Source organism: Sphaerodactylus townsendi, linkage group LG04 (assembly GCF_021028975.2).
Source record: "Sphaerodactylus townsendi isolate TG3544 linkage group LG04, MPM_Stown_v2.3, whole genome shotgun sequence".
NCBI classification, from domain to species: domain Eukaryota; kingdom Metazoa; phylum Chordata; class Lepidosauria; order Squamata; family Sphaerodactylidae; genus Sphaerodactylus; species Sphaerodactylus townsendi.
In genome coordinates this window covers 27,945,909-27,961,902 of record NC_059428.1, presented here as the reverse complement: position 1 = coordinate 27,961,902, position 15,994 = coordinate 27,945,909, and the positions used below count along the sequence as shown (strand labels likewise).

General features: G+C 39.3%; 1 protein-coding gene across 2 annotated transcripts in view; it reads left to right on the top strand.

Annotated features, from left to right (window-relative positions):
- The window catches only part of PSPC1 (paraspeckle component 1), a 64,688-nt gene extending 48,694 nt beyond the window's left edge, over positions 1-15,994 (top strand). The window contains exons 7-9 of one of the 2 annotated variants that reach the window (XR_007244358.1): positions 12,332-12,452; positions 14,024-14,117; positions 15,653-15,994. The gene's annotated coding sequence lies outside the window, so the exon portion shown is untranslated. Of the gene's footprint in view, positions 1-12,331; positions 12,453-14,023; positions 14,118-15,553 lie in introns of both variants that reach the window. The other variant, XR_007244357.1, reaches the window with a different exon arrangement.

Here is a 15,994-nt window from a genome sequence, read left to right as displayed (position 1 = left end):
TCTGTTGAAAAACAGTAAACATCTAATGTGATAAAAGTATAATCACCCTTACTCAATCCGCCTTAAAAATCATAGAATTTTCCTGGGATAAGCAGGCTCTTCAGGTTGTCCCATGATGTATATTCCACCTTTTAGCTGAAGTGCTGGTAGAGGGTTTGTGGATGGCGATATACTCCCATTTTTACACTACGCTATGTTTAAACTTGGTAATTTTACTGCCTAATATCCCTGTTGCACCAGGATGTAACATTTCTGGATAAAACCTATCAAAGCATAAGATACATTAAGGTAATGTAACTTTTCGAACAATTTGAAGTAATTTTAAGGCGGGCTTTATTCAAAACAGTCTGATAAGGTAAATCCTTCTATTCAAGAATATATTGGTTATAACTATTTTCTTAACAGCCTAATTTTTTCTTACACTTTGCTATTTTGCTCTTGGTGGCTCTGTTACTGTACCCCAGCTCAATTGAATTTTTCCAGTATTTTTCCAAAAAATAAATTCTTTCTACTAAGGGAAATGTGGAGAAATGGCCTCTTCACCCACTCTGGTCGCACTAGCAAAATATGCAAATCATGTTGTACCTTACTTGCTGAAAGGCATTTTTATAGGGCATTTTAAATGTCACATCTTGTAATATATTTTATTAATATACTTATAAAAATTGCTCTTGAGTCTTGTCATAAAAGTCTTGTGTGTCTTGGGCTGTGTGTGTACTAAATACTGATTTTGTTGTGTACTGTGGGAATAATATGCTTCCACATTTCAAAAAGTGATGTTATATTTCTGATGTTTAGGTTTTTATATTAATTAATGTCTTGGACTGTGTTGACTCCAGCCATCTCTCGGAGGAAGGTGCTGATGATAGTTGCAAATCTTCCCGACCTAGTGCGTTAACGACTTCATGGGCTGTCATGTGGAGGGGAATGAGGTGAAATTATACTTTCACCCTCTTCTGTCAGCAGAGCTCCCCTGCTAGCAGAGGACTACGGGAGCAGTTTCACTCCTTCCCTCTTCAGTGCTGCACCCATATCGCTATTACTCTAGGTTCCACAACTCCAGAAATCAGCTTTCGTGGAGTCAGAAGTTGTGGCTGGTTGAGAGAAAAACAAGTAAGATCCACGATTCTTGCTCAGTGATCACTAGACCTTGTACCAATACATTTCTGGATCCAATTCTACAAGTTTGCCAAATTTCAGATTTCTAAGTCATGTGCAAGTGTCTTAATGTTTTGTTCAGTTTCTGAGTCCCACTAAACTATCTTCCCTTTATACAATCATGTTCCATAGTTTGTGATTTTTTTCCTTGACACAGTTCACAACTGCAGTGCCAGAAATAACTATTTAAAATTAAATGTACTAACTACATTTGATTTTGGAAAAGGGTGTTGGATACTGTTTAGCTTCTAGAGCTATACAATTAGTACAGAATGTGAAGCCTCAGTGGAGAGGGGGATGTATTTTTGCTATTCGGGAAAAAGACATTTTGGGGGAAATTGAAATATGTATAGTACTTTGCTAAAACTTATTTTACTTCTTTGACAGTACAAAATAATTAATTTAATAGTTTAGATGCTTTACTTTTCTATGAACAAAAGTCCAAGGATACTTTAGACTACACTGCAGAACCCACTGCATGTTGCTGTACTTGATGCTCCCTTAGCATATGTGTTTTACTTCTTGCCATGTGTGTGTGTGAGAGAGAAAATGTGAGAGAAGAAAATGAATGTTGAAATTGTAGTTTTAAAAGTATGTTATCTGCAAAGAGATGGCCCTCGTATATTTGTAAAAAATTGGGCTAGCAGCATATTTGAATAGTAAAACATTAAACATTAAACTTTTGAATAGTGTATTATGTGCTTTGTATTAATTGTAGGCAAAATTGGTCACATTAAAAGAATGAATAAATCTTCAAATATTATAGAATCATAGAGTTGGAGGAGACCACAAGAGCTATCGTCCAACCCCCTGCCATGTAGAAACACACAATCAAAGCACTCCCGATATATGTTCATCAAGCCTCTTTTTAAAAACCTCCAAAGAAGGAGACTCTACCACTCTCCGAGGCAGTGAATTCCACCGTCGATCAGCCCTGACAATTAGAAAGTTCTTCCTAAGGTTTAGGTTTAGGTGGAATCTCTTCCTGCACCTTGAATCCATTACTCTGTGTCCTAGTCTCTGAGGCAGCAGAAAACAAACTTGCTCCCTTTTCAACATGGCATCCATTCAAATATTTAAACATGACTATCATGTTCCTCCTTAACCTTTGCTTCTCCGGAGCAGAAAAAAATGAGCCTAGCTCCCTAAGCCTCTCTTCATGGGGCATGGATTTCAGACCTTTTACCATTTTGGTTGCCCTCCATGGGACATGTTCCAGCTTGTCAATATCCTTCTTCAATTGGGGTGCCCAGAACCGAACACAGTTCTCTAGGCAAGGTCTGACCAATGCAGAGTAGAGTGGTATAATTACTACCCTCAAACTCGACACTATTCTCTTATTGATGCATCCCAGAATTTCATTGGCTTTTTTGGCTGCCATATCACACTGCTGACTCACGTTCAGTTTGTGGTCTACTAAGACTCCCAGATCCCTTTCACATGTAGTGTTGTCAACCCAGATGTCACCTATCCTATATCTGTTTCATTTCATTTTTTTTCTGCCTAAATGTAGAATCTTACAATTATCTGTGCTGAAATTCATTTTGTTAGTTTTGGCCCAGCTCTCTAACCTGTCCAGATCATTTTGAATCCTGCCCATCCTCTGGGGTATTAGCTACCCCTCCTAATTTGCTGTTATCTGAAAATGTGATTAATATGCCCTGTTACATTATCCAAGTCATTGATAAAAATATTGAATAGCACTGGGCCCAGGACGGAACCCTGTGGCACTCCATTACTCCTCTCCAGGATGAAAATGAGCCATTGATGAGCACTCTAATGCAGTAATTGTTCCATTCGAAATCTTCATCCTGCATGTTTTGGCAATGCCTTCTAAAAGCATACCAACCTTTCCCAAAGTGAATTTCATGAGAGTTTTCCAGTGCCCCCTGAAACTTCCAAGCTTTCTACTGGAAAAAGGGGGAAGGTCTGTGTGCCAGATTTTTCAGTCCCCACCCCCTCTTCGCTATAGAAAAATGTGTTGTATAGCCATGGTTTCCAAAAAGACTTGATTTCTATATGAGTGAATACTAATTTCAAATACTGGTTTATGAATTTTGACTATTCTGTCTATAATTTTTGCTTTAAATTTGAAACATACTGGGCTACATGATATTGGGCAAATAGGAATTAATACTTTCAGATCTTTAGCTAGTATCATTACTTTTCAAAAAATGTTGCAATGATATGATGACTTTGATACATTTTTATTCTGTTGAATTGTCCATCAGGCCTTTAAATACCTATATCTTGCCTAAGTTAATGTAGTCCCACTGAAATAACAGATTTCTCACTAATGATTTCAATGGTACCTCTGTTGCATATGTACAGGTTTACATTTGGCCATTCACACACCCTTCCAAATTATTTACTAAAATCAAACCATCAATTACTGCATCCCTCATTATTTGGTAGTATGTTGAAATGATGGTATTTAAAAGTTTCTAATATGATTCTGCAAATTTAAAATGTCTAGTTTTATAATATAATTATATATTTTTGAAACTTGCCTTTACCAGTTCCAAAAGGCAACACAGCCGCTCATAAAGTGGGAGATAGTTTTGTGGTAATGCTAAATCTGATCAGACAAACTTACAATGGCAGCATAATCCTGAGAATTGCTGGGGTCATGGCAACCACCTGCCAATAAAGAAGTGGTGCTGCTTGTCTGTTTCCTATATTCCACAAAAGAAAATAACACATGACCTTCTTCAAGGCACAGATGGCATAGCAAGCATACTGGAGACCACAGCAACTTTTGTGATAGCCACTAATCAGATTAACAGCAGCCAGTGATGCTCCTGTGAGTGGCACCCACAGATGCAGCCAGTCATCAGCAGCCAGTCTGACCACTGCCCCGTAATGCCTCCCCACAGACAGGGAGAGAAGACCCAGCAACATCACAGTCCCAACAAGAGGTGCATGGTCTGAGCACCACAGCCCATAAGGCACCCACACAGCAGGCAGGGCACCCTCTTCTTCCTCAGTGAAAGAGTGACTGGCACCCGAAGTATTGCAAAGAACACATCTCTGTTCTAAGCTGTATACAGTCTGCCTCTGAAAAGAGTAAAAATAAAAAAGAGAAGTTAGGTTTGCACTTGCAGTCCCTCACACTGAAGATTGGTATTCTAAGCACTCGGCCAAGAGGGGACATTCAAAGGAAGCAAGCCCATCTGGTATTGGGTACTTCATTACAGCCCCTGATATCACCACCAGGCACATGGGGCCAGGCAGAGCCATTTCACAGGCATGCATGGCTCAGTGGAAAAGTACTGGAATAATATGACCAGAGCTCTTGGTTCAGTCCTCTCATGGGTGCCATTGGACTAAGCTATAGTTTTTGATAGCATAAGTGCTCAAACTGAGGCTATTTGGTCACATGATAAGACAAGACTCGACTCCTTGGAAAAGATAATAATAAGAAAAAATTGATGGCAATAGTAACAGAAGATCTAACATGAGATGGATTGGCTCAGTTGAAGAAGCTACAACCCTCAATTTGCAAGACCTGAGCAACACTGTGAATGATGGGACGTTTGGGGGTTAGATATGAGTCAGAAGCAACTTGATGGCACTACGCACGCACGCACGCACGCACGCACACACACACACACACACACACACACACACACACACAGACTCATTCCCACTGGGTTTGGGATGTGTTTCCAGGGGGCAGCTGAGAGACCCGGCTAACTGTTGCCACTCATCTGAGGTGGCTAATGCATCAGCTTGCACTGGTGTTGCTCTTGGACTTTGCTACACTGGTACCAAGTCAGGCCACCGATTGATGTCAAAGATATTCTGGCAGAGCAGCTTATCAATTCCTTGCCCCACCCCTCAGAATAATGCAGTTAATTTTTAAAAATCCATTATTTTAAATCTATTGGCACAGTACCTGAAAGCTAAGTACAACACTATTGCCTTTTTCTGGGCACCTATATGATGGAGTCCCAACATGGGCCAACCATCAGTTGTTATAGGAAAGACTGATAGAGTGTCCTGTATTTTTTTGAATGATCACAGATGTACTGAACAAACACTGATCCAATTCAGGAATGAAGTTGTTGGCATGACTGCTTTTAAAATACAATCTTTGTATCCTTTTCTTCAAGATAGTCTGAACTTTATTGTGACAGCGAAAGTAAAGTAATATTAAAATGCATTCTAAACATTTTTGTAAAAATAAAGAATCTCTTTTCCAACTAAGATTGAGGAGAGAAAACCTTTGTATGTTCAACAGTAGTAATTGAAATTCTGCCTATGCAACTGAAAATCAAGAGTTTTGTGAAATATCAAATTGGTCATGGAGCTGTTGCCTGTAGGATGGCACAATGATTTCTAAGCTAAGTGTGGGAAATATGAATGAAGTAGATCCTTACCTTATATGTGACATAGAACATGGACCATGCTGCTCAAAGTCTGGAATACCAGGAGTATTTTACACAAAGAAATCGAGTTTTTAAAACTGAAACCCTTATCATTCCATGTGCTGTTGCCCTCTGAAAACTATTCTGTGGTTTTCTTAAGTTGCTAAGGGTGTATTATAACATACACTCTTAGTTAATTCCGCTAACTTGAGTAAACATCTATAAATGCATCTTCAAACAGTCTTGCTTTGTGATGAATTATTTGTAATCTTGACAATAACTCTTTAACAATCTGTTGGTCCATGTATTATAGTTAATATGATAAAAAGGTTGGAGGGAGGGGTTGGAGCAAAGCATTGCCAGTTTAAAGTGTTAAAAATGTGGACAGTGTTACTTAACATTAATTTGAGGGATGCTGTTCTGGCCAGCTCCAGAGCTGGCATTCTGTTCTACCAGCAGAGGTTAACTACCTTATTTTTTCCTTTATATTGGACCAACGCACAAATGTCTCTTCTAGACTTTGTCCAGCTATCATGCAACACATAAGTTTGATGAAATATTGTCTTATTAGTGTATGTTTAATTATGTGCATGTCTGTGTAATAAATCATAAATATATCCTTATTAGATCTTTAGGTGTTTTTTTGAACAGATGGATATAATATATAGGAGAGTATGAATAACACTAAGCCATAGACCTCTACACTGGCCAACAGCTTCTCCTTTCCCTGTCATCCTTGCATATTCATGGCATGGCTTCAGAAGTTATAGCTCCAGAAAGACTTACAAACCTGCCATTTCTATTTTTGGAAGTGGGACTAGAACACTGGCCATATCCTGGTGACTGCTGCAATGCAAGGTAAGATGGAATAGTCCCAGAAAGGGGGAAGTGGAGAGTATGGAATGACATTATGAGATACTACAGAATGAATGAAGGATGCTGTGTTAGATAATTCTGAAGTTGCAGAAGTTTTGACGCATCCCAGTTCAAAGGAATTTTTTCATTAAAAAATACCGTTTCCCTTGCCCAAAACACATTGGATTTACAGAATTCTGCTGTATGTTGCAGTTTTCACTGCATTTTGTTTAAAATACTGATATGACTGCTTCTCTCCTGAGCATATCAGGACCCAAGGCATTTTGTGTGACTTTGAAGCATCTTTACTTCATCAGATTTGAATGAGGTTACTATAGCTGCAAGATACATTAGGCTTGCTAGGTGGGGCTGTGTGCATTATATTCCCTTGATAAGTGTGTTCACTGGGTTATTAATGTTTTTCTTGGCTCTGTACTCTACAACTGTTATAGCATCAGTATAACAGAACCAATACCTTTAGTATATTGCTAGACAAAATACACATTTTATATTGAAAAGTTGTTGTATGAAAAGTTGTTTTAAAACCCCATTTACTCCAAATGTTTGCATTTTGTGAAGTCTTTATAAAAGAAACCACTTTTCCTACTATTGTTTTATATTTCTCTATAATAATTTATGAAGACTTTTTTAAAAAAATGACTGTGCATTAGTTCAGTTTGGAAAAACCACACTGACTTGAGAGAAATTGGAATTTGGGAGTTGAGCAGATAATCAGGAAAAAGATACTTCATACTTTTGAAGTTTCTAGAAAACTTATTTGTCAACCTATTATGTACACACTGATATTATTGCCTTATAGCTTGTTTTCCACACTTGCCTATTACTTACCTTCACTAAGCTTAGGTTTTGACCTGAAAGAAGGTTTTGACCTGAAAGAAGGACAAGCAAGGTGCTTTCACACATGTTGAATAATGCGTTTGCAATCCGCTTTCAACACACTTTGCAGTTGGATTTTACTCTGAAACAGCAAAATCCCTTTGTACACAAAAGTGCTTTGAAAGTGGAGCATTATTCAACTTGTGTTGAAAGTGCCTGTAGTTTTTTTTTCTAGCTTTGGAAACTGCTTTTTCTCAAAGAAGTTTGAAGGATTTTGTAATCTCTGTCAGGATTATTGTTTATTTCAAGTCCTGATACTAAATTTAAAACTATGTTAAATTTTTAAAAATCATTCTACCAAAACTATTTGAGATAGTACTGTGTTTAGACCTTTCCTACAATGTACGAAGCATTGTAGTTAAAGCAAAGCTAAGGTAGAAGTTGCACTTTGACAAGATGAACTATTTTCTTTTTCTAGAAATCATATTAACATTGCCTCATTTGTTCGATGAAATTCGCAGTGCCTACTTTGTGAACATACAACTAAGACCAAATACATTTTGGGAGAAAGGTACATAGTTATTGCTGATCTGTCTCAGACAATATATAATTTGCAGATAATGTGACATACTATCACATTAAAGCTTCTCTGCATCACTGGATGGTGATAGCAAGGGCAGAAAAAATGTTTATAATGTCCCACCCACCCCAATCCTTCTACACCTTATTTTGGAGATAAATAGATTCCCTGGTTCAATGGTGTTTTGCTTGGGCCTTAAGTGTTCATGGATGTCCAAAACAATGCTTTTTGATTTTTGAAATATAGTCTAGTTCTCTTCAGTTCTTTATGCTCCCTGAAGATGTCTATTCTTTGAATTAAAATTATAGAATCATACAGTTGGAACAGACCACATCTAATCCAACCCCCTAAAGTCCAACCCCCCTACCATGCAGGAATAAACAATCAAGCACTCCTGACAGATGGCCATTCATCCAAAGAAGGAGCTTCTAACCACTCTCCGAGGCAGCGTATTTCACTGTCAAGCAGCCCTTACTGTCAGAAAGTTCTTCCTAATGTTTAAGTGGAATCTCTTTTCCTGCACCTTGAATCCATTACTCCATGTCCTACTCTCTGGAGCAGCAGAAAACAAGCTTGCTCTTCAACATGGCTCCCTTTACATATTTAAACATGACTTTCATGTCACCCCTTAAACTACTCTTCTCCAGACTGTATATACCTAGCTCCCTAAGCCACTTCTCATAGGGCATGGATTTCAGACCTTTTACCATTTTGGTTGCCCTCCTCTGGACCCGTTGTAGCTTGTCAGTATCCTTGAATTGTGGTGCCCAGAACTGGACACAGTATTCCTGGTGAAATCTGACCAATGCAGAACAGAGTGGTACTGTTATATCCCTCAGTCTGGACGCTATACTCCTATTGATGCAGTCCACAATTGCATTGACTTTCTTGGCTGCTGCATCACACTGCTGACTCGTGTTCAGTTTGTGGTCTACTAAGACTCCCAGATCCCTTTCACATGTAGTGTTGTCAAGCCAGGTGTCCCCCATCTTATATCTGTGCATTTTATTGTTTCTACCCAAGTGTAGAATCTTATATTTTTCTCTGTTGAAATTCATTTTGTTATCTTTAGCTCAGCTCTCTAATCTGTCTAGGTCATTTTGAATTCTGACCCTGTCCTCTGGGGTATTAGCTACCCTTCCTAATTTGGTGTCATCTGCAAATTTGACTAGCATCTCCTCTATTCCATCATCCAAGTCATTGATAAAAATATTGAAGAGCACTGGGTCCAGGATAGAATGCTGCAGCACCCCACTAGTCACTTCTCTCCAGGATGAAGCTGAGCCATTGGCGAGCAGCACTTTTGGGGTTTGGCCAGTCAACCAATTACAAATCCATAATAACAGTAGCATTGTCTAGCCCACATTTTAACCCACCATTGTTGTTTTTCTTCCTGTGTGTGCTCCAACTGAATTCTGTTGTATTTAAAAGAAATTGAATTTGTCTGAAGTGAGGAAAAGACTGTGGTGGTCAACCTTCTTGGCAAATGTAGTAGTTGATGTCTGGAGGCAGAGCAAGGGGGAACTGCACCTGGGGAGCGCACACACACCTGTGTCCCTGCCGCAGCGCTGTTTGCCCTGCCCCGGAACGCCCTCTCCGCAGCCCGGCCACACCCCCTCTGCTGCTCCTCCCGGGGCACCACACCCTAGCCGACCCTGTTGGTGCTATGCTACTGTTGATGTCAGACTAGGATCTAGATCACAAATTCAGGACCTCACTCTGCCATGGAAACTGGCTGTGTGATCCAGTCATTCTCTCAGCCTGACCCTATCTCACATGATCACTGTTCTCCCCATCTCAGTTTTATCATCATGACAGTGTTGTAAGCCACTTTGAGTCGGTTTAGGAAGAAAAGGGGGGTATAATTAAAAACAAACTGAAGTGACGTTTTAAGTGCCATGTTGCATATTTCACAATATCACCTGCCACCCCCCACCCCCCAATGTTTGGAATCTTACATGTGCCAGGAAACAGCAGCAGCCCTCTAGCAGAGAGACCCACAGGAGTTTAGGTGGGCCTTAGACTGTCCCAAAAGCCTTGAGATTCTTTTTCCAGCCACACTTAGCTCAACTTCTTGTGACAACTATTCTTATTGACTACCCATGATGTACTTTTAAAAAATATGTGGTGCTCGTTATTATTGTTACCTTGATGTTTGCAGTCCATATTGTTGTCTATTACCTTAGGAAACAACCTCTGACCAGTATACAATCAGGAACCACATCTCTGAGGATCATCTTTCTTGGAGGTTCAATCTTGTAACCTTCCCCTGCCCCCCCCCCCCGCCCCCCCAAATAACTGAGCCAGGAGAAGTACACATTCATCTTAGACATGAAGTGCTCTCTTTTTACGGACAGTAGTGAAAGTGTTATGGTTCTGGTCATAATGGTACAAAGTTCACATCAGTGGAACATTTGTTTCTGCTCAATTGTGGTGTTAAATATAAACATATGATGATTGGATGGGTGGGGTTTTAAATTATTTTCACTGAGCATACTGTTGTGAGAAGCATTGCTTTTAGAAGAATGATACAAGTCCTGAGCCTTTAGCGCAAGTTGAAAGACATACTGACTCATTAAGTAGCTGTGTTTTGTCTACTAGTAACAGTCGTAATGCTTCTCACTGCAAAACTGTGAATGAAAACTTGCAATATGAAGCTGAAAGTGACATATATGAGGAAAATTAGGCTGTGGTTCAATGGAACTCTCTGTTGCATTTCTTAATAAAGAATAGCTTTAGTTATTATTTAAATTAACTTTATGTCTTAAGGAGCTCTAGCAGTCATAATAGCACACTGTAGAACAATGTTCAATAATGTTCAAAAAACATTGATGTGTTTGTTCAATAATATGTTTGGAGTTTCTTTGCAATGAAAAGTAACTTAGAGTATAGGCCTATCACTTTATAAATAATTGGAGTTCAAAACGTAGAGCTGGCAAAAATGACAACTAAACTCCTTACTAGATTCTGCATCTGTCATGTTTTCATGTCAAATAAACCAAAGTTGTAATCTTATAACTTTCACTTAAATTACTCAGTGTTCTGGAAACAGTAAGTTTGAAAGTAGGTTTTAGAATATTCTTTAAAATGTGGGTAGAAAACAACAGCACATTGATGATATAAAAGTTTACAAATGGAAGCCGTTTCAGTGAATGCTACTGACCTCTGTCCAACCATGCTGTTAATAAACCTTAAGTACTGTTGAATTTTGTTACGAGGAGGGTGGTGACTTCAGCTGATTCCACCCCATTAAGCTCCCCAAAATTTTATTCCCACAGGGTCATTAGCCCCTCAGGAGCAGCAGGGTTGGGGGAATTAGTGGAAAACATGGTTTCTTCTTGATAAAACTGAAGTGTCCTTAAGTTTTTGAATGAAGATTAATACAGGCCACTATTAATAATCACTATAAAGCCCTGGAATGCTGGGTGCTATATAACAAAATATGCTGTTACTACAGGCTTGCAATCAAAATGTAAAACAAGATACATTGTGTAAAGTAGTCCAGGAAAGCAATAGGGTAAATAGATGAACTGTAAGGAGGTGCTTAGCTAGCAAAGTGGGAGGAGGGAAGTTGAATGTCCCATGGAAGAGCATTCTGTTGGTATGGAGTGGCAAGAGAAGACAAATGCATGTAGAAAATTAAGATAGGCTTAGATTTAACTATAAGATGGGTGTATTTAGATCAGTGGGGCTGAGGGTCTCTCTTGTATACACATGAAGGGAAGATATGAGAAACAAACTTTTGGAGGTATTGGAAATCAAGTATGAAAAGCTCAAAATGGAGATGAGAAATGAGGAATCAATGAAGAGAGTGGGAAAGGAAGAGGTAACATGATTTGAAAACTCAGCAACATGAAAGTACCAGTACCAAAAAAATCATCTCTCTCGCTTGATAAACAGTTGGCAGAAGTAGTGAGGAACAACTTCCTGCTTTGGTTTGCCAGCTGCTGCTGTCATAAATGATTTGGTAGAGTCCAGATTTGATGTGCTCCAGATTGTCTGGATCTTCATATAGTTTAGAGCACTGCATCCTCAATGCTGACTAGTGCTTTCTGAAATTAACACACTAAACCAATATTATATCAGTTACACTGGATTCCAGTGAGCTTTTGGTTCACTTCAAACTTGTGCCGGGTGGAGACCTTGTCAAAAGCCTTTGCAGCGGCTGACCCTACATTGGACTAGTCTCCCCCGGACATTTGTTCTAGTGTTAGTTTAATTGTGTCTATTTTGGTAGGAAGTGAAGTAATGTTGTTCTTGGGTTTTCATTGTTGTACTGTGTCTTGCCTTTTTAATGCTGGTTTTAAAAAAAATATTTTATTTGAAAGCTATCTTGATGTTCCCACGGAAAGCAACAAGAAAACTTTCTAAATAAAGTGAAACAAAATAACTATGAATAGCACACTCTGATATGACCTATTAAAATCCAGAACCAAATCTTCCTCTTAATATGTTTATCTGATCACTAAATACAATTGTTAATTCCTGCAGTTTGTCATTGTTTTGACTTCTTACTGTCTGCCTTTCACAGTTGCACATGGTGAGGAAAGCAAGAAGGCCTGCAAGAGGCTAAAGTAACTCTGCAAACAGTCTGACAGTGTTGCCTTCCAACCAGAAGAGTTAACTGATGTTCCCAACGAAGACTTTTCCCAGTAGGTGCTTCTGAGTTACAATATTTTCACTTTCTGTCAATAAATGGTTTATCTTCTGGTGGTGGTAACAGCAAGAGTACTTTGATTATGTGTTCCTGCATTGCAGGGGGTTGGACTTGATGGCCCTCCCAACTTTATGATTCTATGAAGAACCTTTTTTGATTTTCTGTCCACTTCAGTCCCTCTATGCCCTTCTATTTCATGAACACTCTGGAGCTTTACTTTAATTTCTGCAGTTAAAAGATTTGCTTGCAGTTTGATTGGAGGCAGAGAGAGGCAGTCTCCATTCTCCTCTGTAGTCAGCATGCCTACAAGTTGAGAGAGGCAGATGTGTTGCTTATAACATCTGGAAGGAAGCATGCCACTTTTGAGCAGGGAGAAGGAATACAGAGATTTACAACAGATCATTATACTCAGCCAGAATACTGTGTAGTTAGTAGCAGCTAGATTAACTTTGACCCTTTGTGCCCATCTAGGTTTCTGTAAAATGGAAGATTTGCAACATTGGTTCAGTAACTTATATGGCTTCATTTTCTTTCTGGTAGTCTTCCTGTAACCATTCTCCTTTCTGTAGGAAATACAAGGCATCTAAGTTTTGCCATTCACAGCTTCTGGGAGAAATAAAAGATAGTACCAGCTGCTTAGGGATAAATTGGATATTACAATCTGCCTAATCACACCAAAAACAGTTTTTTTTAAAAAAAGGAGAAAACAGGGCGAATTCTTTCCTACCCCTCTACCATGCACCATTGCACTCCGTTGTTTAAAACTCTCCCCCCCCTCCCCCCAGTATGATGAAAAAAACCAGGCTGGAAGAAAAACACTTTAAGCCACAGAGTTAGACCAAGTATAGCAGAGATGCATGAAGGTGCCTTATATTGAATCAGGTCATTGGTCCAACAGCCATGAGTTATTGTAGACTCACTTGTTCAGATGTAACAAGTTGGATTTTCATGCATTTCTTTTATGTTCAGCTAATGAAAAATAAAAGCAGTGCTAAGAAGCTGTGCAGTGCCGGATAAAATGTAGTAGACAATCACATCTGCTCATGAAAGATACAGAAACCATTCATAGTTAGTCCTTAGCTAGTTAATTCTTGTAATGGCTGCTGACTTCTCGGTTTTGCCGAGGAAGCCTCTTTAGGAATCCCCGTTCAAGGACCTTCCTGCCCCCCCCCTCCCCCCCACTTGAACATAGGATTTTGTTGTTGTTCACTGCAGGTAAGCACTTCCCAACCATTATAGACTGGCTTTTCCAGTTAGAATTGAATTTGTATGCTGCATGGCCACTTGACCTTGCTGTTCATTCCTTCACTCGTTTTTTTATAGCCCTACATGAAATAACTGTGTAGTGAGAATGCACTTGTTACCTCTGAAACCGTATGCTGGAATTAAAGCTTATTATGTCTTTGCCGTGTCACAGTATTTGTTTGCTGCTATATACTAAAACGGCTACCCCACTGGAATTGACACCAGGAAGGGAGGCGTGTTTGGGAAGTATGGCATTTATCAAGGGAAGAGTAATGATTTATCTACCTTTTGGCTTATAACCTGTCATTAAAATGTTTCTAGGAAACTGTGACAGTGCTGTTGAAGATGCACAGTGACGATTCGACTGTCCCAGGAAGAAAAGCAGTGAAGGATGTTGAGACCATTGCAGTTGCAGGTACCTTTCTCCTCTTCTCTTTTGCCATGCACAATCAGCAAAAACTGGATTTGTTTTGAAATTCCTCTAGAGCAGTGATGGCGAACCTTTTCAAGACCGAGTGCCCAAATTGCAACCCAAAACCCACATATTTATCGCAAAGTGCCAACACAGCCATTTAACCTGAATACTGAGGTTTTAGTTTAGAAAAAAGGTTGGCTCTGGGAGTGGGGCTGGTTTCTTTACGTCAGGAGTAAGTTTGGCGTGTTAGGGGTCGGTGAAAGCTTTTGCATTTTTGTTAAGCAACTGTGCAACTCTTCCAATGGGTGAATCACAACCCTAGGACGGTTTACTCAGAAGTAAGCCCCATTGCCAGCAATGGAGCTTATGCCCAGGTAAGGTATCGCGCTTTTGTTCTTCGCATGAAAATCAGTGGGGTTTAACAGCACTTAACAGGGTTACCTACACTGCTTCCCCAAAACTAGGTCTTAGGTTTAATGCTAATAATCGAGCCCAGCGGCCCAGCTCCTTTGGCAGGAGGCAGAACTGCTCATTCAACATTTTGATTATTGTAAAATATTGTGAGTACAACAACCAATTGAGTGGTGAATGGACAGCGAGTCCCTAGTGTATATATATTCACATATTAAATACGTGTTTTATATGTATATATTATATATATACAATTGACCACTTGCAAGGACTTATGGGAGGAATCTCAGACCACCACAGAATCTCCAGGAATTTTGCAGCCTGGAGCTGGCAACCCTAGAAAGGTTTAGCCCATTTCGTTTAGCCCATTTCTGTTCCCCTTTAAAGGGCAAAATAGGCCTGGAAGGCCCCTGCTCCTATCCACATGTCTTGTATTGAGCCAAGCTTGGAATGCTGCAGTTGCCTCGCAATGATGCCTGAGAAAATCTACTGCTTAAAGTTGCAGGTGCTCTATTTATAATTTGGGAAGATTTTAAAGTCCTGCAATGTATTTTTATAGATTCTACATGTTTATGCAAACCTGGGGCCCTTTTTAAGTTTGTAGAAAGATGTGTGTTGTCAGTTCACAGCTTCAAACATTGGATTTAAGTATCCTTAGATTTGGCCAACTTTATTATTTGAATAATAATCCCTTTGGGGATCAGGCGGTATAGAAATTGAAGAAATAAATAAATAAATAAATTATATAAGACCAATAAATAATACTATTTTTCAGAGTTTTAAACATGGTTTGAAAGAAAGAAAATAGCTTCTGATAAGCACATTTCTCAGTGGGGGGTTGTATTTTGTCAAAACCTAGAAAGCCAGTTTGATTACAGCCAGCAGAGTGTGAAATTATTATACATCATGGAAAGTTCAATTCTTCTCTAGGAATATTGTCAACTTTTTCAAATAGATATGACAAAGACTTCTGACATATCTGCCAATGTGGTAATCATGCTTGTGGGCCTTTTTTTTCTGCTAAGGTTGGGAAAGACCTATAAAGAAATTGATCAACTTTTGTCTTGAAGAAACCCTCATGGACCTCTTCTAAGCAAAGTTTATTGATTAATCATTCTCTTCAGGAAACTGAACAAGAAATGAACATAATGGATCGTCCTGGTGGTCTATCTAGTCCAGCATACTGCTTCACACAGCTGCCAACAAGTTACTCTGGATGGCCACAAATAGCAATAGAAGCCAAGTCCTTTCCTAGTTCTTACATCCAGCACCGGTATTCCGAAGTTTCCTTTTTCTGTCGATGGAAACTCCCTTCAGTCACTGTGGCTAGTAGCCAGTGATGAACCTTTCTTCCATGAATCTGTCTAACCCCCCTTTTTAATGCTATCTATGTTTGTGGCAATCTCTGCCTTCACTAGCAGTGAATTCCAGTTTAATGACTTGTTGAATAAAGTAGCATTTTCTTA